Consider the following 24,927-nt stretch of genomic DNA (forward strand, 5'->3'; position numbering starts at 1 on the left):
TTTAAGTTTGGTGCCAAGTAAAATATAGCTCACTGAGTAAAGGTGCTGGCTGCTGAGGCGGATACCCAGAGTTTGGTCCCTGGAACCTATACAGTGGAAGAGGAGAGCTGACTCTTACAGGCACTGGACCTCCATTTGCATGTTCTGAGGAACACACACACACACACACACACACACACACACAGAGGCACTAAATGTAACAGAAAGTTTACAATTTAATTCCTTGAAAAGTGAGAAAATAATTCCTGGTCTGCCTTCTCACGTGGCCCTATCTGACTGAAGCTGAACTACAGTCAGCTCTTGGAACACTGTATCCAGTTTACCAAGGATTCGATTCTCTCGCACCACACTAACTTAACTTACTCTATCAGACTTTCCCCTCCTTAAGCTCTGACATCAGTGAGTTCAAGTCCCAGGACTTTGTGTGTATGTGTGTATGTGTGTGTGTGTGTGTGTGTGTGTGTGTGTGTGTGTGTGTGTGTGTGTAAAAGGCCACCTGACATGGAACCAACAACACTGGGGACAGACAGGACGGTCCCTGGAGTTTGTTAGCCAACCAATCTTGCCTAACAAGCAATCACAAGCCAATAAGAGATTGTACCTCAAAAATCAACACCCTAGGTTAGGCGCACACGGGGAGGGGGGAGACAGACAGACAGACACAGAAAAAAATGTTCAAGTGTGCTTCCTCCCTGGACCAACCTGAGGTCACTGAGATAGACAGTTGGATCCTAATATAGCCACTTCAAAAGGCTATAAGAGTCGTAAAACTCTGAGTTGCAGAAATTCTTTGATGCCGTCATGACACACATCAGAATTTGTCTTACAGGTAAGCTGGGCACAAAGACTATTGCTAGCGAGTAACGGTGACAGGTTAGACATGGCCTAAGTGTCTGATTAAACGAGCACAAAGCATTGGAACAGAGCACTGGAAGAGGAAGACAAAGGCTGCTGGGAAATAAGACACCCATGTCTGAAGCAATGGCTTTAACATGTTCTTTTTGTAATTTTATATTGCGTTATTTTTTTCCACTCGCCCCTTGAGGTTATATAATACAGAGTCTATTTTTGGAAAAAATACAAAAGCAAATGTCTCATAGGGCAGCTGTAGGGATGTGGCCTTGGCGACTGAGGTTTCTGAATGAGAAGGCATGCGTACTTCATTCCTTATTCTCTGGACTTGGACGCCTTTTGTTTTCCATATGGATGTAATCATTTTATGATAACAGGAAAAAGGTGGAACTTTTTTTTTTTTTTTTGTCAATCTGATGAAGGAAAATTTAACTCATTTAGCTTTGAATTTCCCCCATGGGACTAGAGGTTAGATGTTTTCATCAAATTAGGCTGGCTGCTTTCTTCAAGTTTCAGGGTCTTTTGTAGTATCTCTTGGATAAAATGAAATCCAAATTATGTTCTACTTTTTTTTTTCAAAATATTGTATTAACTTGTTTTTTTTTAATTTTTTTAAACATAGGAAACATTTCCTTAATTTACCAAATATGTTGCAAATTTATTTTTCCCAGTGTAATTTTTCTCATTTTATACAACTAATAACGTTTTCTATTCAAAAGGGTTTTTGATATCATATATGTAAGTTATTCTACTTCATGAGTCTACTTTCCCTCTTGCTTTAGAAGCTCTTCAAGTACAAGTTGTAAGCCTGCTATTTTTAATCGTTAAGTCTTTCGTCCCTCTAGAATTTATTTTGTGAAGCATAAAATTCATCTACTCTTTTCCAGGTTCATGGTTAGTGCCAACATTTTCAATGCCTTCCCCGAACTCCAGTTGTCACAAATCAGGTTTGCATTCATGTAATAGATAGCCTTGCACGGTCCTTTTCTCAATTCTTGGCCTAGTGCTGTATCCCTAGGAGCACACACTACAGTCTCCATCTCCCAGATCCACCTGCTTCCTTGCGTAAGCCTGGATTTGGCCGATCAGAAACACTAAAAAGCAAAACAACAGTGTGTAAACAGACTTTGTCTTAGTGAGGGTTTTATTGCTGTGAAGAGACATGACCACAGCAACTCTTATAAAGGGCAACATTTAATTTGGGGCTGGCTTACAGGTTCAGAGGTTTAATCTATTATCATGGTGGGAAGCATGGTAGCCTGCAGGCAGACATGGTGCTGGAGAAGGAGCTGAGAATTCTACATTTGATCCTCAGGCAGCAGAAGGATAGTCACACTGGGCAGAGCTTGAGCATAGGCGACCTCAAAGCCCGCCCCCAAAGAAACATACTTCCTTCAACAAGGCCACACCTACTCTAAAAGGCCATGCCTCCTAGTAGCAACACGCCCTATGGCCAAACATTCAAACCTATAGGCCATTTTTTACTCAAACCACCACATTCCACTTGTAGCCCATAGGCTTGTAGCCATAACATAATGCAAAAGTGTATTTATTCCAACTTCAAAAATCCTCATAATCTATAACAGCCTCAATCATGTTTCAAAGTCCAAAGTTCAGTCTCTTTTTGAGATTCATGCAGTCTCTTAACTATAATCTTCTGTAAAATCAAAGAACAGATCACATATCTCCAACATAGGAAGGCACAAAATATATATATATATATATATATATATATATATATATATATATATATATATATTATCATTCCAAAACACATGGAAGGGAACATAGTGAGGAAATACTGGACCTAAGCTACTGCCAGACTTTCTTGGACCTGCCAGCCACTGAATAATGACACAGAGACTTATTGTTATTTATAAAGGCTTAGACACTATAGCAAGGCTACCTCCCAACTACCTCTAATTTAATTAACCTGTTTATTCTAGGTCACATGGCCTGTCACCTGCTCTTGCTCCAGTGCACCCAACCTCCTCCTAGTCACATCGGCAAATCCTTGGATTCTCTCTCGGAGACCCTTTATCTGCCCTGAAGTCCCACCTTCTATTTTCTGTTCATCTATTGGCCATCAGATCTTTATTAAAGCCAGTCAGAGAATGCCTTAAGCAGATGAGGAAGGACAGAGACACACCTTCATACAGTGTACAAAAATGTTACCTCAACATGAAGCAAGACCAAAAACTAGATGAGCAAACTCCAAACTCTGCATCTCTGTGTTGAACATCAAAACCTTCTTCAGAACTGTTAGCAGCTCTCCCTGGCAGGGATCCCACAGCTCTGGCATGTATAACCTCTTGGAGTTTCTAAAGCAATCTAGGCTTCACCTTTTCAGCTTCACACACATGGCTTCTCTGGGACTCCATACAGGGAATCCCACATGTCTGCCATCCTCAGCTTTCCTTAGAAACAGAGGGAGATTCCATAATTCCTTTTTCCTTCTATTATTGACTCTAAAGCCAGAACCACATGGCCAAAGCTGCCAAGTTCTGCTGCTTGCTGAAGCTGAAACATGGCCCCCTTGTTCAAGTACATCTTTGCCAGCTTTCTGTTTTCAATGGTTTCCTTCACTACCTAAGCCTGGCTATCCTGGAACTTACTCTGTAGACCAAGATAGGTCTTAAACTCAGAGATCTTCATGCCTCTGTCTCCTGAGTGCTGGTATTAAAGGTGTATACCTCTATGCCTAGACCTAAGCTTTTCTTTAATTTCTTTCGTCAAGTTTAGCTAGGTGGGGTCTTCCCTTGAGGTCACCACTCTCTTTATTCCATTTCTATATCTGTTTATCTCCTTGAACACAAGATTTAGCTCCATTTCACCTCCTGGTGCCCCCTTTCTCTTTGAACCATATATTTTGTAATTTTCTTTACTCGGATTGCTCCTTTTCATCAAAACACTATTCATAAGAATTAACAGTAGTAACCACACAATAGAATCTAAACTAAACTGCTTTAAGATTTCCTTTGTCAATGCTTGTAATATAAAACTCTTCATTTTAGTCTCAGGCAAACTTTTGGACAAGGGCAAAAAGCAGTCAAATTCTTAGTCAAAATATACCAGACTAGAGACCAGAATAGTCTCTAATCTACATACTAACAATTGCCTCTGAAACCTCTTGAGCCAGGACCCCAGAGTACAAATCACTCTCAGCACCACTGTCTTTTATGTGTCTACTAGCATGGCCCATTAAGCAATACTTAAAGTGTTCAACTGCTTTTCTAATCCAAAGTCCCCAAATTCACATTCCTTCAACCAAAAATTTGTTCCGGCCTATTACCCCAGTCCCTGGTTTTATTGCTGGGAAGAGACAACATAGTCATGCTATTTTTATAAAGAAAAAACATTTAATTTGGGGTTGACTTACAGATTCAGAGGTTTAGTCCATTATCATCATGTTGGGAAGTATGGCAATATGCAGCCAGACATGGAGCTGGAGACAGAGCTGAGGGCTCTACCTCTTGATTTTCAAGAAGCAGGATACTGTCACAATGGGCACAGCTTGAACATAGAAGACCTCAAAGCCCACCCCCATAGTGACACACTTCCTCCAACAAGGCCACACCCACAGTCCAACAAAACCACACCTCTTACTAGTGCCATGTGAGTCTATGGGGGACCATACCTATTTAAACCACCTTAGCCTCCTTCCTGGCTTAGTCACAAAATACCTCAACTTCCCCTCCGGTTCCCTAAGCCCTGAATATGACTCTGTAACTCCACTCCATCAGTGTTTTCCTTCCCATTGAATATTCTTTTTGTTCTTAGGCCTACTTGATACAATAGGATCATGAGAGTTTGAATGCATGTTAATACCCAATATAATATGTGATTAAGTATTTCAACATTATTCTTCTGTTTCACCATTTTTCTGGAAATATTAAAATCTTGGGGGGGTTCTCAGAAAAAAATAAAATTTTGATCAATATTGCACCAAATTTTGTTTAAAAACTAACATTATTAGGATATAGATTTTACTCTTATTAAACAGTATTTTCAAATACTGATTACAAATCTCTTTTTGTATAAAAAAAGTTTACTTTTTTATTTTAAAAATTCACCACTACTCATAGTTACCCAGGTTCAAATTCTAGACCTATTTTCATTTTTATAGCTTCCCACATCCAAGTGGTTGGCAACTCCTGCTATAAACTGAAAAGTAGATAACAAATTCTATTTATTTGTGTGTGCATGTGTTCCTCTGTGTGTGAGTGTGTGTGCTTGTGTATACACCTGTGTGTCTGTGTACACATGCATAGGCCAGAGGAGGAGAATGGGTGCTCTTTCCTATTCCTTTAAGTGAAGGTCTCATTTGTGTTGCTGTGATAAAATATCTTGACAAAAATCAACTTAGCGGGCAAAGAGTTTATTTTAGCTCATGATTCCAGGGTCTAGACCATGAAAGCAGAAAATCACAGTTGCAGAAGCTTGAAACACCTGGTTATATCAAGTTCACAGTCATAATCAGAAATAAATGAGTGCATGCATTCTTACTTGCTTATGCTCAGCTTGCCTTTTCCACATACAGTTCAGAAACTCCTACCTAGGGAATGGTGCTGCCTACAGTGGGCTGGGTCTTTTAACTTGAAAATTCCACCAGAGACATACAAACAGGCGGACACAATGTAGCAATCCCTCATTAAGACTATTCCCAGGTGAATCTAGGTTGTGCCAGGTTGATAATTACAGGTAATCATCACAGCCAATCACTGAACCAGAAGCACACTACTCTGGCAACGCTGCTTGGCCATCAAGCTCCTGGGATCCACCTGCCTCTCCCCTTCCAGGGCTTGGATTGCAGTCATGTGCAGCCATGACTTGTTTTTATGTGGGTGCTGAGGACTAAGCTCATGTCCTAGCCTTGCATGGCAAGCACCCTTACCCACTGAGCCATCTCTCCAGGCTTCAATCTCAAATTCCTTCTTCTTCCTCTCAGGATGACAGATCCATATTGCCTCTGTGTCTTCAGCATCCCTTAGTTTCTAATCTCTAGCTCTTCTTTAATCTATTTTTTCACACTGCTCCAGAACTAGTTTTGAACCATAAACATGAGCACATCTTTTCTACAGTGGAAATATTTGATAGTTCTAAATTAATAAAGCTAACACATCTTTCTATAGCCAGCCTTACTGGTGTGTGTCTCTCATCCCAGCTCCTGGGAGGCAGATGAAGACCTGGTTACTTAGCGAATTCCAGGCCAGTCAAGACTATATTCTGAGAATTTGTCAAAGAAAAATGTCTTTCATAGTCTTACCTTTCTAGTCCCTGTGTCTTTTGTTTGTCAACTACTCCCTAAAATGTAGACACAAACACACGTGCACATACAGACATACACATGCACGTGTGCACACACGGATGGACACACACACATGCACACACACACACACACACACACGCACACAAGCACACACACACTATTTCTGACTTCTGTGTGGCTCACAGTACTCCTCAGGGGAGGAAGGATGTATTTTTTTTTTTTTTGTATACCACATATAAATTGGCTCACTTTTTAATTGCATTGTGTACCATAGTAGAGTTTTTGATGTGATAATCCAGTCTTTTTATGTGTTTACAACTGCTAATTATTAAAAGTTTGTATCTGTTACATACTTTACTCCCTTCAAAGGGTTCAGAAATAGCTCCAGATTAGACAGGACTCAGGATAGTGTCCAAATTTTACAGGGTAAATGGAGACTTGCCTGAACCCATCTCTGTATTAACTAAGCATGTTAACTTTCGCAGTCCCATAGGAGGAACAACAATATGAACCAACCAGTACCTCCACAGCTCCCTGGGACTAAACCAGCAACCAAAGAAAACACATGGTGGGACTCGTGGCTCTAGCTGTATATGTAGTAGAGGATGGCCTAGTCGGTCATCAATGGGAGGAGAGGCCCCTTGGTTCTGTGAAGGTTCTATGCCGCAGTATAGGGGAATGCCAGGGCCAGGAAGCGGGAGTGGGTGGGTTAGTGAGCAGGGGAGAGGGGATAGAGGATTTTCAGAAGGGAAACTAGGAAAGGGGATAATATTTTAAATGTAAATAAAGAAAATATCAAATAAAAAAAAGAGAAAAGAAACAATAATCCCAAGTTCTGTTAAAAAAAAAATCGGTGGGAAGGATGTAGGATGTATGCTGAATCAGTTTCAGAGAATCAGCTTAGTCCATCAACACATGGAAGACATGGGAAGAGGGAGCATGTGGCAGAGACTCCTCACATCACAGCGACCAGAAAGCCAGAGAGGGTGGGCTAGAACTAGGAGCTGGCTATGACCTTCAAAAGGCTAACCTCCAACCAGATCCCATTTCCAAAAGGCTCCACAGCTTCCCAAAATAATGCCTGTGGATGAGAAGTGAGCCTGTGGGAGGCATTGCAGAGCCAAACTACAGTACATACATTTATTGATTGTTTGCCCAGATCTTCTGTTTTGTTTGTCTTTAAATTTATCCTAATCCTTTGCTGGCTGATATGATAGCTGCCAGCCACATGTTTGGCTTCTGCATCCTTGAAACATGTCAGCCCAAGCTGAGATCTCGTATAAATATAAAGTAATATTAGAGTTCAAATGATTTGTATTAAAATTTGATGAGAAATAGTGCATCAGTAATGTTTTCTTTGAAAAGATTGCATGCCAAAAAGATACTCTAATGGATATGTAGAATTAAGAAAAATCTATTATTAAGTTAATTTCATCTATTTCTTTTTCCTGTTTTAATACACAGGCATCTGAGAGTTCCTCTGTGGCTCACATTACATTTTTCTTGGACAACATCATTTTAAGTCGTTTATTTATTTATTTATTTATTTTCCTGTTTCTGAGGAAATCTGATTTGTGCTCAAAGCCCTGTCTGCGATGTCACCTCTTGTGGAACCCTTGCCAGCTCCCCGATGCTACGTCCCCAGAACACTTTGTCAATTCCTTCCATGTTCATTTCTCTACAAGTTTATCTCCTTAGCAACCTGTTTCTTTAATCTCCAAACTGGCCAAGTACTCAGACTAATTATATTGGCCAACGGGGAGGATGAAGTAGAGCTATTAAAAGCTAAGTTTAAGAACTAAAAATAATCACAAATTTTACCCTTAAGCTCATTGCCTTAGAGTCGGGAAAGGAAAATTCTTTTTATAACTATGCTACGAGAAAATGTTCAGTTTGTCAGGAGACCAAACTTCATTCTCTTTTAGGAGAGATTTGTCATATGAAACTTAATCTGAGACACTGAATCACGCAGACAATCTCAGAGGGCTACGGATACTACAGAAGTACTCCTTATATGGCCATGTCTGCTATCAAGCACACTCCAAGAGGAAAACATGGTATTGCAGACCAGATAAGCGAGCATTTATAGAATCAAGTCAGACAGTCCAAACAGAGCTCTCTTGAGAGATCATACTTAGTAAAGAGAGCACAGAGGATATAGTCAGATTGTTTACAATGTAGTCTAGCCATCTGTCTTCTAGCCGGGCTATGAATTCTATTTATACTTATTAAATCTACCTGTGCCATTGGGTTCAATTCCTGTTCCTACTGTTGGTTTTCTATTTGCCCTGTCTGGGTTCTCTTAGTCTTTCATTTATTTCTTCTCCTGGATCCACCAAGTATCTTATTATTCGATCAGCTTGTTCAGGAATATATTCTTTTTTATCTTCCTGTGTCTATCTGATTAGTAAAATATAAAGCCTGTCTTAAAATATACACTGTGGATCAAAAAGGGGAAGAAAAGTAAAATGTTGTGGCATGGAAAAACTCACAGACAAGGAACTTGAAAAGACATAATGAAAACATACCAACCAGAAGAAAGCTGTTACAACCACATCCATACCACAGTCATATATACACACCATGGCAAAGAAATAATTTGCCTAAATACACAGTAATTTGGGGCATGTGATTACTTAACTCTATAGCCAAAATATATGCTAAGAACATTAGGATATTTTAAAAAAGAAGCTTACAATACCTTAACCACACTGTCAGTGGTGGTTTCAATAGGAATGCCCCCTTATAGACTCATGTGTTTAAATGCTTGGCCCATAGGGAGTGGCACTATTAGGAGCTGTGGCCTTGTTGGAGTAGCTGTGGCCTTGCTGGAGGAAGTGTTTCACTGGGGGGACAGGCTTTGAGGTCTCCCACGCTCAAGCTATGCCCAGTGTGACAGTCTCTTTCTGCTGTCTGAGGATTCAGATATAGAACTCTCGGCACCGTCTCCAGCACCATGTCTGCCTGCAGGCTGCCATGTTTCCCACCATGATGACAATGGACTGAACCTCTGAAACCCTAAGCCAGCCCCAATGAAATGATTTCCTTTATAACAGCTGCTTTGGTCATTATGTCTCTTGCCCCCCATAAAACAGGGCAGCATTTGTGTATCGTCTGCACACCTGCTCCCACAATTTAACATTGCCTCAAGATTCCTTACGAGGCCTAACAGAATGCATGTGCCCCGTGAATAAGTGTCACACTGTATCATTCGAGAAATAATGACAGAGGAAAAAGTTCATACGCTCAGTAGGGATAAATTTTGTTTTTAAATATTTCTATTCACAAGTGGTTGGATCCACAGACCACGAGCTGACAGACACAGGCGCAGACTGTATATGAATCCTAAGTACAGCTTTTCAAACACAGAAAAACCTTAAAATGCCTGACCTTATACAACCCCTCAGCATGACCCCCTCTCAACAAAACAGCACAATACCACATTGCCCACCCATGGCTCATTGAGAAGGAGAATACTTACAAAACAGGTAACTTTTCAAATACCAACTTCTGGAAATTTCCATATAGGACTGTGAGGAATCTCAGGAGAGAGAAATAAATCAAAATAAAAATTAGAAAACACACACACAAAAAAACATGGGATGGGGATGATCTCAGTCAAAGTGCCTCACAGTGGGGAGATGGACTCTGAAGCAACCACCTCAAGTAGATAGACAAGGCCCCAGTGGAGGGATGGGGTCAACAATCTACCTTCAAATTTTTTGACCCAGAATTGTTTCTGTCTAAAAGAAATACGGGGACAAAAACAGAGCAGAGATTGAAGGAAAGGCCATCCTGTGACCAGCCCAGCTTGGGATCCATCCATGATTAGCCATCAGACCCTGACACTGTTACTGATGCTATGTTGTACTTGCAGACAGGAGCCTACAATGGCTGTCCTCTGAGAGGTTCAACCTGCAGCTGATGGAGACGGGTACAGAATCTCACAGCCTACCATTGGACTGAGGCTCGGGACCCTTATGAAAGAGTTAGGGGCGAACTATAGGAGCTGAAGGGGATGGAAGCCCCATAAGAAGAACAGTATAAACCAACCTGGATCCCTCATAGCTCCCAGAGACTGAGCCACCAACCAGAGTTTACATACATGGGCTGGTCCATGGCCCCTGGCCCATATGTAGCAGAGGACTGCCTTGTCTGGCCTCAGTGGAAGAGGATGCACCTAATCCTGCAGAGACTCGATACCCCAGGGAAGGGAGATGTAATGAGGGTGTGAGTTAGGGGGAATGGGGGGGAAGCACCCTCTCAGAGGCAAAGGGGAAGGGCCATGGAGCGAAGAACTCTTGGAGGAAGGACAAGGATGGGGGCAACATTTGTAAATAAAACAATTAAAATAAAAGAAATTGCAAATAAACACCAGAGAACCAAATGCTGACAGTTTTTTTATGAAGCTAATAAAACAAAAACAATGAACAAATAGAAATCCTGCTAAACATATTAAGAGGAAAAAAATTATAGACTGTGCTAATGTATTAGGAATTTTTAAAGGGGACCTATAGACATTGTCTTTAAATTATCTGCGTTACTTTTTGACTATTTTTGATAAAATAGATCAAACAAAATCTAGTCCCAATAAATGCTAGATTCGTTGAGTCACAGGCAATTCAGCATAGAATGATCCAAAGCTTTTACTCCTGTAACTCAAGCCTGACCCTGCCTCTCTCAGTCGCTCACATCTATTCTCCTTCATGCTCCTTCTGCTGCTGTTAAGTGCTCTCCTGATAGGATGACATTATCTGGAATTTCTCCAAACTACATTCCAGAGCAAAGCATAAGACCTCCTCAGTGGCTCAGTAGATGGGTCCTTGTGTGTTATTGCCTCTGGTTGGCGCCTGAGCCCTCTTCACTCAGTCACTGTGCTTTGATAGGCTGGACCTGTATCCCACACATTCTGCTGAGGAGCAGGCTTACCTACCCTCTGCTAGGCTGAGCAAGTTACCATGACTAGCTGTCTGGCAAAGCTAACAGCTGTGTGCTCGCCTATCGCTTTGGGCAAATATTTGATTTCAAAGCAAGCTCCAACACTAACAGCTCCCTGAGAGAATTTGATCTTTTACAGGTAGTGATTCAATACTGTTCCTGGAATCCGAGGGGGTTCCCTCCATCACCTAATGATATAGGGGAAGCTGAAGCCATCACTTTAGGTACTTAGTTTCATTAGGAAAATGATTTAAGAATGGATTACCCTGTCTCAAAAAAACAAAAACAAAAAACAAACCAAACAAACAAAAAGAATGGATTCAAACAGAAGCTCAAAGGCAATTTTATGAGTTTAAAAGAAAAGCTCCCAGGGCAGGCAAGTTGCAGATCTCAGCAGTGGCCCAGGGTAACTGAGAAGCCAAGGTGCTGTTTATGCTGGTACTGAGGACTATGCAGCAGCAGTACGGTGGAGTGGTGGGGAGGAAAGCTTTAGAGAAACAGTAAAAATGCCCAAAGCATGAGAGAAGGTGTGCTTAGATTCTGGCCAGGATCTGAAAGTCAGAGACAGAAAAAAGGAAAAAGAAAAAGCCTTGCCTTGCTGGCTCAGGCCATAGGCGGGCATTAAAGGAGAATTTATTCTGCCTATCTCTTTAGCCTGGCTTAAGGTGAGCCTGCCTTCCTTGACAAGACAATGGAATTGACCTCACTGGAATGTGGAATGTTGGGTCTGCAGCCAGACCAGTGTCTCTTCTCTTGACCAGGGCTTCTGCTTTAATGGGTTTTACTGCTTCACTAACAATACTAAGCCTAAATGGCTTGCCAGAAATGACTGTACGGATTTGGTTAAATTTGGTTCTGAATTGTTTCAAAGAGGTATTTGCCAACAAAATGTCCTCAGTGTCAAATTCTAAAAGTCACCGTGTCCCTTTCAGGTTTGTCTATAAAAAACAGATTCTACTTAAAATCAGCACCGTGCGCTCTAAAGTTTGTTCTTTGTTTATGTACTAAAAGAAAAATATCTCCTAGTGCTGCCTCGTCTGGGCTTTACATTTATAGCTGGGAAAACAAAAACAAACCACAAAGACCTTAGTTATTTGGGGACTGGGGTGGGGGTGGGGGGGTGTTCAAGAGGACACTGAGACAGATTACTAGGGAGTGAGAAGTTTATTAGCAGATTTGGTGCCATGAAGAAGACAGACAGAAGTAACAGTGTGATGGAGAACTCGGAGGAGTGCTCAGACCCGAGCAGCAAAGATAGACAACATGCAGAGAGAGTTTCTGGGAAAGCCAGCCACAGCCAACATGTACAGGAGTAAGCTTCTTCTTAGAGCTTGTATCCTTCTGATGCTGAGAAAGGTTGGAGTGGCCACCAGGCTCTGGGATTCCCTTGCAGGCTGCAGGGGAGGGGGCAGGGAACAAGAAATGTGATGTTTACACAAACTTCTGAGATAAGATGTCCTGACTCCAGGACAGTGTTTTAGTAGAGTGCCTGTCTGGACCTGTGCAGGGCAGAGGGGGTTGCTGCGGATACAGTGGCCTGAGCAGAGCCTGGATCCTCACTTTGCATTCTTATAGCCTCCATCTCTGCCCTCCCCAAACTCACAGGAGCAGGCTGAAGATCAAAAGAAACATCCAACTGTCCCAGGACTGGAATTATTCCTACATCCCTCCCTAACAGTTCACACTGCAAATTTCATGGGTCGTTAATCCTGGCCAAGTTCGAACAGCTCGTTCCAATGGGAAATTCTGCAGTCACTGTGAGATGTGGTTTTAGTATTTAGCCCAATTCCTTGCAGAATTAGGGGGAACAAGAACAACTTGTCCAGCCTGTAGTCTAGACTCGCAAGTGCCCGCAATAGGCTTTGAAGGGTGGGTGGTCTGAGGGAAGAGAACAGGCTGAGGAAAAGGACAAAGAACTGGAAGCATAAAAAGAGCAATAGAAAGTTAGGGAATGGTGGGTGAAGACTTGAAGAAGAGTGGGTGACAGGTTAAATCCTGCCTTCTGAAACATGGATAAATATCTATCTACGCCCACTGTCGGCTCTCATTCAGGGTCCTGGAAGGACTCCTCCTTCAAATTGTTCAGTGAATATTTCAAATGATCTTCAAAACTTTGAACAAAAGCACTATTGACTGAAGACACAGAGAACTAATTTTATGCCATCTTGACTCAATTACGCAGGAAGGGGAATAATTGACTCCATATAAAATTTCATGTTATATTCATGGCATACCGCTTAGCTAAAATGGCTCATTTTATTATTCTCTTACATACTTGGCTAACAAATGATATTTGATTTAAAAAACAAAGGAAAGTAAATCAAAATGTAAATTCTAATGGTGCAAACTATGCATTTCAAACAAGGAGAATAATTACATATATACAACATAAAAGGCTAGTCTTTGAAGAAGACAGACAATGGTTGATGTAAAATATTTCTACCAGTCAACAGATCTCTTTAGAATAAAAAAAAATGATGAATGCAATTTACATTTCTCAGTGAACATAAACAAAATGGTCCCCAAATTATTTGTTATTAAGAAATCAAGATAAATATGAGCCAAGGACAATGATAAACACTTATCTGTACGTCTACATAAAACGTTATGATGATATAACTATTTTGCACACCAACTAGATTTTTTTTTTAAATGTCAGAATGCTGCACCAATGTGAGGAATAAAATGTAAACATCATTATCAGTGAAAACACTTAGAGATTCCTGCTTGGTTCTCTTTAGAAAGCAGAAAGCAGTTGAGTTTGTAGATCCCTGGATAAACTGGTTCCCACAGGGGAAGCTGTTGTATCTCCACCATAAGGAGATCATGTCTCTGCTTGGAACACCGGTTAGTGTTTCCCTGAGCGTATCCTTCAGGGCCTACCTCACCTGGCCTTGTCACATGGCCAGCTCCTGTTCCCCAGGACTGGATCACATGTCCTCATCTCTACTGAGAAAACTTTTTCAGGTTCCGACAATGCTCTTTCCGTCCTCTAGTGCCCACTGAGGCTATTCCTAACACCCTACTTAAAATAGCAAGCCTTCCCTCTCTCAGGTACATCTGTGGGTATGTCCCCATACTGACTATAGCTAGAGGTATTCAAACAAGTAGTGTAGCTTAACCATTACATCTGGAATCTGAAGATGGAGCTGCAGATTTTAGCCATCCCGTAGATCACCTCTTAGTAAAATCAGTCTCACTCAAAAATCCTCTTGAAGCAGATCTTGAGATAAAGGTATGCGTGCAGATTGTCTGCTCACAAGATGACTCCAACCTCAGAAACGAGGAGCAGAAACGAGTGAGATAAACCAGAGCTCAGACCAGGGAGGAGTCCTTTGACAAGACTGATAAAAGGGACAATGCCCTCAACCCAAACCCTGATTAGATATGCTATAGAAGCAAGCAAGAATGAAGGTCTGAGGTAGCCATCAACCTCAATGGGGCAGGCCTGGAGGAGAGAGTGGGCGTGGTTGGCCCAGCATCACAAAGCTTGGTAAAACAAAGACTAGCAAATTCTGATGTCCTTGTTTGACTAGAAGGCTGGAACATTCACTCAGAAAGGATTAATCCAAAGGTGTGGTGGCTTCAAGAGCATGTAAGCAGCCTTCTAGGGCTTGTGCTCACTCTGATGCTCAGCTTTGCCTTAAAATTCTTTTTTTTTTTTTTTACATATAAACATGTTTTATTAGATATTTTCTTCATTTACATTTCAAATGCTATCCCCTTACCTAGTTTCCTCTCCTAAAGTCCCCTATACCCTCCCCCTGTCCTGCTCTCCAACTCACCCACTCCCCTTCCTGGTCCTGGCATTCCTCTTTAGTGGGGCATATAATCTTCGCAAGACCAAGGGCCTCTCCTCCCACTGATGGCCGACTAGGCCATCCTCTGCTACATATGCAGCTTGAGACACAAGAATACCCAAGATACAATTTGCAAAACACATGAAACTCAAGAAGAAGGAAGACCAATGTGTGGATACTTTGTTCCTTCTTAGAATGGGGAACAAAGTTCGCAGCTGAGACTGAAGGAAGGACCATCCAGAGACTGTCTTAAAATTCTCGATGTGTTGTCCTTGAGCCTAGGTTTCTAGTGAAGGCCAGTGGAGCACTGATGCATACGCAGAAGAGAAAAGCAACTGGTTCAAGGAGTTAGGGCTCAGCAACAGCCAATACATACAAAGCTCTGACCAAGTCACAACTGAAACAGGATGCAGAGTCCTCTCTGACCATGGGCCACCAAGGAGCCCTGGCATAGCTACGCTGGGACCTGGGCCTGGACTAGCAATGGCAACAGAAGCAACTAGAGATACAACTTCAGTGAACTGATGAGTTTTATAAAGACCAGAACGCTCTGCGTCAGTAGACCCCCTGGCTCCTCTGTACCAAGGCCTGTCCTAGAGTGGCTGTGCAGATGTGAACTCTTCCTCATGCTCCTAGAATAACAGGCCTCGCTAAGGTGATGAACTGTCAAGTGACTACACAGGCTTGGAAGCAGACCATGCCAGAGCATCATTAGAAGTAATGAAAACGTTTAGAACCTCTGGTTGTGAAACCTCTTGAGTGTATATCAAAGTAAGTGTACAGAAACCAAATGACCACACACACACAATACTTTTCTGCAGTTTGTAAGTTTACTGTTATTGTCTTGCTGATTCCTTTATTTTGTTTCACATTTTTTTTCTATTTTAATACCTTTAATGGCACCTTCTTTTTTTGGACATTTTTATTTGCCCTGGTCCCCATTAACTAGGCAGCTGGCTCTCAGAATAGGCATTTGGAACTGGCCATCTGACTCTGGACATCAGTTTGAGGTGGAGCAGGGGAAGACACTCTGGGCAGGAAACCAAATGTATGGAGAATGGAGAAAACTTGGCCCCAGACTGTGGTCCTTCTGTTTATCTATTTTTGAAAGCTATTAACTGACAAAGAGGAGACAAATTGTCCTTTTTATATATAGATCTTACAAAACTGAAATTGACAAACCTTGGGAAAAAATGTCAAATGGGTAGTTGAAGTCTATTTGCAAAATTTTGTCAATCACTGCTCAACAAAGATCTCATCAAGAGCAGGGTTAAATGTACAATAAAGCTTAAAGTCAGGTCAAATAACACATTAGAAAGTTGAATTTGATCAAATCCAAATGGTAGAGTACTACAGGAAGTGGGAGACATTTAAGAGGTAAGCTGTGGTCACTGGGGAAAAGAGATTAGAAAATCTCTTTCTCTTTTCTTTAAGATTTATTTTATTATTATTTATATTTATTGTTAAGTGTGCATATATGTGTCTGTATGTGGATATGCACACACATATGCACGGGGTGCAGGTGCCCTCTGAGGCCAGAGAAGTCAGATCTCCTGGAGCTGGAGTTATAAGGTAGTTTGAGCTGCCTGATGTGGGCACTGGGAAGTAAACTTGGATCCTCTTGCAAGAGCAGCACATGCTCCTAACTGCTGGGCCACCTCTCCAGACCTCCTCTTTCTCAGTTTCCCTTCCTAGTCACCATGAATGGCATCACTCTGCCACATACACCTCTGTCCCCATGGCCAACAGCAACTGGAACAACCAACCAGAAAACTATGAGTTGAAATACACTCCCAGCCCCAACCTCTGCCATCTCTTTTGGTTGGTTTCTCCCCACCCCAGTGAAACATGAGGTCTCATGTAGTCCAGGATGGCCCTGCATAGCTTGCGTACTAGTACTATAGTCACGTACTACCATGCCTGGGTTTTGTAGTGGAGTTGTTTGACACAGAGTTTTAAGTCCAGTTTGGCCTCAAATTCACAGTATAGCTGGAGATGATCTTGAATCCCTCATCCATCATCATGCCTGGTTTCTATACCAGGTCTTCATACATGATAGACAATCACTCTGCCAAATGAGGGCTCAATTTTAATTATCCAAACAATCTGTTAACAGTAACAAAGAATAAACTAAGCACAGCATCTAAACACAGCTGTCACTAAGATACAAATCTGTAGTTATGATACATTTTGCTAGGGTTGGGGATTAATAACTCCTGCCTCAAAGAGACTGTCTAAGCAAGTCCCTGTTCTATTGTACCTACATCACTCATGTGTGACATCCCCTCACACATCTGGGTTCAACCATGTGCTTCTGTATCCGCACCCCAGTCAAAGCATGCATATTTTTACGTACTGTTTAAACTACTGCTGCTTTCCCTGGGGTGGTGGATAAAACTCTGAGCATCCGAGTAGGCAATGCTTCCCCGGAGTTCCTTGACCAGCAAGGTATCTTGGGTTATTCAGAAATATTTAGGAAGAGAATGCATAGTCTGGGTGTAGTCCTTAGTCTTCAACCCATCCCCTGGCTTTTGCATTCAGTATGACACTTGTTTCTTATCTCCTGCTATCTTGTCTGTTTTCTTTTCTCCCAGCCAGACTCCATGCAACATATGAGAAGAGCCTTGTGGGTTCTATTCATCTCCATAGCTCAAGGCCTAAGAAATTCTTGATAAACCTTTTTTAATGAAATAGAGAGAAAGAAAGGAGGACCTGCAGAAGAAAAAGAAACAGTTGGGCGGCTCCTATGTCTGGGCTGAAGTTATTACTCCTCTAGGAAAAAAGTCAACTGGCGCTTCAGTCTGCATTGAATCCAAACCGGGAAGAGGGAGAGCCAGGATAATTTTAAAACTTTCCTTCTCCGCCTGAACTGTTTTTTGTTTTGTTTTGTTTTTTTACTTTTGTCTTGTTGTGTTTGTGTTTGTTTTTCTTTTCTTTTCTTTTTTTTTTTTGGTTTTTCGAGACAGGGTTTCTCTATGTAGCCCTAGCTGTCCTGGAACTCACTTTGTAGACCAAGCTGGCCTCGAACTCAGAAATCCACCTGCCTCTGCCTCCCGAGTGCTGGGATTAAAGGTGTGCGCCACCACGCCTGGCTGTGTTTGTTTTTCGAGACAGGATTTCTCAATGTAACCAGCACTGGGTGTCCTAAACTCACTTAATAGACCAGGCTGGCCTCGAACTCACAGAGATCCATCTTCTCTGCCTCCAGAGTGCTGGGATAAAAGGTGCTATGAACTGTCCTCTATTCCCATCTGACACCAAATATGTGGGAGTTTTCCGCAGACCAACACATCCTTCAGTCTGTCATAGACCAGCTAACTTCACTACCTTCTGTTCAGTTCCAATACTAACTACCAATGTTATCTCAGAGCGCACATGTTAAAACCTCAAGTCCCTCAAAACCATCGCTACATCACACCACATTAATGGCTGGTTGCTTCATCTACTTCAGGTCAAAGTTGAGGGTTCCCATAATTCTCTCCTCATGGTCAACCATTTGCTAGAACGGCTCACAGAACTGAGGAAAATGGTTTCCTTGGAACAGAGTGGAATCCATACAGAGACAAAACACAAAAACAGGGCAATAGAGCTTCCAGACTCTGTCTTGGAAATGTCTCCTCCATAGTCTTCCATGTCATCTACCAGCCCAGAAGATCTTTGAGAGATCTTTTTCTTTTTAATGGATACATGATTAAATTATTGGTCATTGGTGTAAACTCATCTTCTCAACTTGACATGATCATGTCCCCATTTCTTCTAGCAACCAGCAAGGTATGACAAGTCACCAAACATATTGCTAGCAAACAAAAGAGGCTTGAGCATTCTGGATACTTCATGAGTTTCAAGTGCTATGTTCCAGGAAATGGAGAAAATTACCAAATATCTGTTTCCATCTTCCCATAGCTCCATCCACCATCAGTCATCCCTGCTGCTGGCAACTAGATACATCCTCACCTTTATTGTCTGATAAATGTTCTTAACCTTAAAGTGCTATGCAAATGCGTCTCCAGGCCAAGGATCCCAGCTACTGTTGCCCCTTAAATGGTAATTTTCGGAACCATGTAAGAAACTCAAAGTTTGGTTTAGTTTAGCAAGTGCTATGGCATCAGATGGAAAGGCTATGCTCTGAGGACATCTCCATCGGTGTGCCTGGCCCTCTCTACTCACTTCCTTCTTCGACCCTCCTTCTATACATGCTCTAGACCAAAGCCAGCACTCATCCTCATCATAGTTTGTCCTGGACTTCATGGGGACTAAAGTATGGAACATGTCTACCCTTGATGTCCTAGAGGCTGACAGCCATGTTAACGAGATATTTTGTGTGTTGGTCAGCTGTGACATCACTGTGACAAGATCCCTGAGATGATCAACTTAAAAAAAGAAAAGGGTTATTTCAGCTCTTTGTCTTGGCCCATGGCACTAGAATGGGATAGAATAGAGATGCTCATTTTGTGCCAACCAGGAAGCAAAGAGAGACACAGGAAGTGGCCCTATATCTCTGTCAATCTCAAAACTCTATCTGCCTTCCAATAGGTCCCACCTTCTGAAGGTTTTTCCCTCTGCCAGTGGTGGCACAAGTTGGAGACTAAACTTTCTGAATGTGGACCTTTGGGGAACAGTCAAAGTCCAATCTACAGTGTTTTTCTTTATTGTAAATATTTAAAGTATGTGTGATACTTTGGGACATTTATTCTATATAAAGATATCAGAAGTCTTATGAAATAAAATCAGAGCTGGAGAAATGTCTCAGCAATGAAAAGCACTAGGTATTCTTTCAGGGGGCCCAGTTCAGTGTCTAGCACCCACATGGTAGCTTAGGACCTTCTATAACTCCAATTCTGGGGGATCCAGTGCCCTCTTCTAGTCTCTGTGAACGCCAGGCACACATATGGTACATACATACACATGCAGGCAAAACATCCATACACATAAAATTACAAAAATAAATAAAAGAAATGAAATTATCTGGGGCTTTCTCCACACCGAAAAGGTCCTCAGTGTAGAGAACTCTGCTTTGTAATAATTTGGTCTATAGTTTCTACTTTGGAATTCAGTTTAATAATGTCTAAGCTAGAATAATCCCAGCCTGCCTACTATACATTGTTATTAAAAGTACCAAACACAGAAATATCTTTAAAGCTATGTTGAGGCACCACAGCAGGGTGTTAGTCAAGACACGTGAGTTAGAAGCTAGCACCCCCATTGGCCAGTTGTATGACCTTTGTCACCAAGTCCTTGTCCAAACTGTAAACAGAAGGACTCCCCAATTGTAGCTTTAACCCTTACCAGCTATGCAGTAGAAAATAAGGCCATCAATACTGCCTCACTTTTAGAAGCTCTTTTCTTGTTTATAACAAAAGGGGAAACCAAACTGGTTTTATCGAATGTATCATATGAAATGAAAAGTTTGCCATAACACACATTAGGAACCTGGCCACCAGGTTAAGCCAAGAGGAACGTAGCAGTCAGTATGTTTACTGAAAAACAGAAAACAAAAAGATTATTAGATTTCTAACGAATTTGGGTTACAAGTATTTACGGGAACACTGTTTAGAACTTCAAATCAACTAAGTATCGGCAGTGTGGATTTTTGCATTAAGAAAGGAAAGCCAAAAGAAAGAATGTCAGAGACACAGTGGATTTGGGCAGATATCAATCAAGGGGAAGAAGAACACCTGTGTCTGGTTTGACAGAAAAAGATCAAAACAAGGCAGGAGGCCGATTTTTAAATCTTTTTTAAAAAACTTAATTTTATCATTTTAATTATGTGTGTGGGGGGGGACACGGGGATGGTGTGTGCTCATGAATACAAGTACCTACATAGGCCAGAAGTATCAGATCCCTCTGGAGCAGGGGTTACAGGCAGTTTGTCAGCCCCCTGCTGTAGTGCTGGGAACAGTACTCAGGTACCCAGGAATGTGCTCTTAACCACTGAGCCCTCACTAACACCTCTCTTAAGTAAATAATCTCACCAATTCCTTACTTTTTGTTGTTTTATGTTCTTGAGACAAAGTCTCCCTTTAGAGTCCAGGCTGTCCTGGAACTGCTGTGTAAATCAGGCTAGCTTCGAACTTGCAGTGCTTTAGCCTGTCAGGTGCTGGTATCACAAGGCCTACTGTGTATGGCACATGTCGCTGTTGCTCACGTGTGAACCTATCCCTTCCACAGTTGCTCTTTCTCAAAAGCCACCATTGACTCAATGCCATGAGACCTTACATCATGGCATCACAAAAACCGGGGTCCCCTCTTGGGGGTCCATCGTCTCACTAATAAAAGAATACTAGAATGGACTGAAGCAGAAGCTCAAGAGTGTTATTAGAGTTTAAATGAACCACCCCCAGGGCTAGACACTTTGGTAGCTGCCAAATGGAGGAGGATGAAGAAGAGAAATAGGAAAAAAAGCCTTGCCAGTGAAGTCAGTCTGGAGGTTAGAGACAAGGAGGACAAGTAGAACCAGGGTGGGAAGAGGAGCCCCAAATACTAGCAAAGGTATATTTATGTCTGGCCAGCATCCAAACAAAGGCTCAAATAAATAACTAAATAAAGTTGCACCTTTCTGGTGGCTTCAGAGAGGTGGGTAGACCCAGCTAACCTCAAGGTGACTCCCAGGGACTGTGCTAGGAATTTAGACTGAGAAAATTCCAGTATCTTACTGAAGGACTGATTCCTGTCTCTTTAGCATGAATGAAGGAGTGACCAGGGGGGTGGTTCCTTGGGCAAGTGACTGAACTGGCCCAGTGGCAATGTTAGGTTCCACCTGGGCCGCCATTCTGTTCTTTTGACTGCACAGTGTTCCCTTCATGGGCCTATAATGCTGCTCTAAGGATGGCAAGGGTTAGGCTGATCCCTGATTACATATCAACTCTGTTAAGAAACAATAAATATCAGCAGAACATGCAAAGTCGGTACTCCAGGCAGTTACATTAACTCAACACAGAGTTCTGCCTTGGATAATATCTCTAGTTATTAAGTCAAAGAGTTATGCTTCATAAATGGATTATGTGGTGGTGTAAGTAGAACATGTAAATAAGGATGATTTTCTGTGATTATAACTGATGTCAAGGAGCCCAAAAGCATCTTATTCCTTAAGGGAAGAAGAAAACAATAGCAAGATTACACCATCTGCTGTCATTGTGACCAAGGCTGAATTCTGAGGAGACCGACTTCAGGACACTTACCCCACCCATCCACCATTGTCTCTGGATGAAGTCCCAGGCCCAAACATGTTTGATTTGAATGACAAAATATTGTCAGTGTGTTCTTAACTGACTTCTTCTACAAGTGGGCTGTCCAGCAAACTGTCTACCTCTTCTCTCTTCTCCTATCTCACCCCACCTTAAACACGGGTCCATTTCATTTCCTTAGATTTCCTGCTTAACCCCAGGAAACAGGAATTTTCCAGACCTGCTAAAAGACAAAAGGTCACAAGGCTAGAATCTGTCTTTGTGGGGATTTCCTTTATTTACTGAACAGTTTAAATGGTTTTCCTGCTTCTGCGTTTTTGTCTTAGTATCAGAATAATATGACTGGCTCAACAGAAATACACTACTAGAAAGATAGTCTTTAAATATATGCTAGTAATATAGACAATGCAGGAGCAATAAAAGAATTGCCATTGAAAAACATATAATATCCAAATTTAAGGGGGGGAGTCATAAATATCTCTGGCCGACTCAAGAAATTTGTTATAAACAAGTCTGTGATCACAGGCTATAACTCAGTGGTAAAGCAGCTGTGTGGTGCTCACAGGGCATATGTATGGTATTAATTTTCTGCAACACACACATACCCACACCACTCCACAAACACATACCACATACATATACCTACATACACATCATGCACACATACACACATAGCACACATACATATACCACACACACACACTATGCACATAAAAACCATACATATATCTACTACATATATATACCTACCACATACATGTACCACATACAAATACATAAACGCATAAACCACACATACCATGCACACACATATACACCACACATACCACAAACATACCTACACATACACACCTTACACACACACCACACATATACATACCACACATATACACCACCTACACATACATATAAACATATACCACACACACATATACCACACATACATACATAAACACACACACACTTATACCACACACACAATTTCTAAAGTTTAAGAGAAACTGAATGTCATTAAGCTCAAATACCTGAGAACTTACTTTCCGGTAAATTGTAAAACAAGACAGTTATATATAAATAAATATACAACTGTCATAATTTGTGTACATACATATATGCATACACATCTACAAAAATAAAATGGATATAAACAATGTAGCCCCAGAAATAAACCAGTTAAAGGCTAGGACAGTATCTACCCAAACTTTAGTCTGCAATTCCAGAGCAGAAGTTTCCAAACCTAGTCTCTGAAGTCTAATAAGAAAACAGTGCTGGTGTCTAAACTCACTCCAGGCATTCAGACTTAGTTGGTGTGAGGTATTGCCTAGAGGGTCATTTTCAAAAGTTTCTCACGTGTATCTAAAGTTGGACAGACAAGCAAGGTATGGCGGCATACAGCTGTAATCCCAGCACTTAGGAAGAAAAGGCAGAAGACTCAAGAGTTCAAGATCTTCTTTACCAATTTAGGGAGTTTGAGGACAGCCTGGGCTACAAGAGACCCTGTCTAAAAAAATAGATAGGTAGGTAGGTAGGTAGGTAGATAGATAGATAGATAGATAGATAGATAGATAGATAGATAGATAGATCATGACCAAAAAAAGCAATCATATAGACATTGCTTTGGCTACCACTAAATATCAGGACTATTGCACCTTTAAGGACCATCTGAGCTGGATGAGAAGGGTCAGCAGGTAAGCATGATACCTCTGTTTCCTGCCAAATAGCATTGTTGTGGTCAGTATCATGCACAGTGATGGGACCCCAGGAGTACACATCACCTGTGATAGTTTAGCTCTATAATTAGGATAAGCACACTCTCTTTCACACAATGATACAATTAAGTAACATTTTCAGAACACATCCCCATCATTATGCCACACACAACTGCAATTATGCAATGACTTGTGGTCTTGCTGGACAGACATAAGATTAAAGACCGTTTTTTAATCAGCTGGGTTGAAACTTGCTTTCGTTTCATGGAGCAGTCAAAGCTAAGAGACTTGATCCTAAACCGTCTTCTTGCGCACCAACTAGAGATGAATTGTACATGGAGAGCTACAAGGAGCACGGGGTTACTAAAGGAAGGGGCTGCAAAACCGTCATTTCCTTTTTAAAGTAAAACAAGAGCACACCATAGGCCAGTTTCCTGTTTCAGCTCTAATCAGGTGCTTGGTGGTGTAAACACCCCAAATTTGCTATTGTATAGTTCTGTGGGTTAGAAGTCTGACATGGATCCCAGAGGGCTAATACCAACGAGGCAGCAGGCTACCTTTTCTTCCCTGATTCTGGTGTAAATTTTGTGGCCTTTTCCAAAAGGCTGTCCAGTCCCTAATTCTTGGCTCCCCTCATCTACTCATCAAGCAGACTATTCGGGCTACCAGGTCCCTTACTCCTGGTTCTCTTTTCTAGTTAAAAAAAAGTCATCTCTCTGGTTGTTGTTTTTTTGTTGCTTTTGTTGGTTTGTTTTGCCTTTCTCTTCTACTTTTAAAGACTCTTGTGATTTTAGTGTGAACACAAGGATCTTTCCCTACTTTTATGTTAAATGATTTGCAACTATATTTCATCCAGCCCCTTAATTTCTCTTTGTCGCATGACCTAACATAGTTACATAGCAACAACAATGCAAAGACCAGTCAAACTAGATTGGTGATCACATAGCAGCTCTCAGTTCCTTCAAGACTGACTACTATGTTTCAAGTCCAAACATTATGGATACAGGCATCCTTGGTTGGGAGGAGGTGGGCGTTAGTCTGCCTTACTACATTAAAATTTTGCTTCCTTAAAAAAAAATATGGGTGAAGTCTTCATCTATTAAATGAAATTTTGAATGCTGACCCAGTACATGTGGCTTGCACCATCATCTATGCCTTTATTTTTGAAACTATTA

The 24,927-nt window shown here is 41.5% G+C and overlaps 1 long non-coding RNA gene across 1 annotated transcript in view; it reads right to left on the bottom strand.

The window, feature by feature from the left end:
* Positions 1–1,673: 1,673 nt before the first annotated feature.
* LOC147002757 (uncharacterized) overlaps positions 1,674–24,927 on the bottom strand; it is a 28,238-nt gene continuing 4,984 nt past the window's right edge. The window contains exon 3 of the long non-coding RNA XR_015048560.1: positions 1,674–1,946. This is a non-coding gene — a long non-coding RNA (uncharacterized LOC147002757). The remainder of the gene's footprint in view (positions 1,947–24,927) is intronic.

The sequence above is a fragment of the Mus caroli genome, unplaced genomic scaffold (assembly GCF_978045245.1).
Source record: "Mus caroli unplaced genomic scaffold, Mus_caroli_1 scaffold_9, whole genome shotgun sequence".
NCBI lineage: Eukaryota > Metazoa > Chordata > Mammalia > Rodentia > Muridae > Mus > Mus caroli.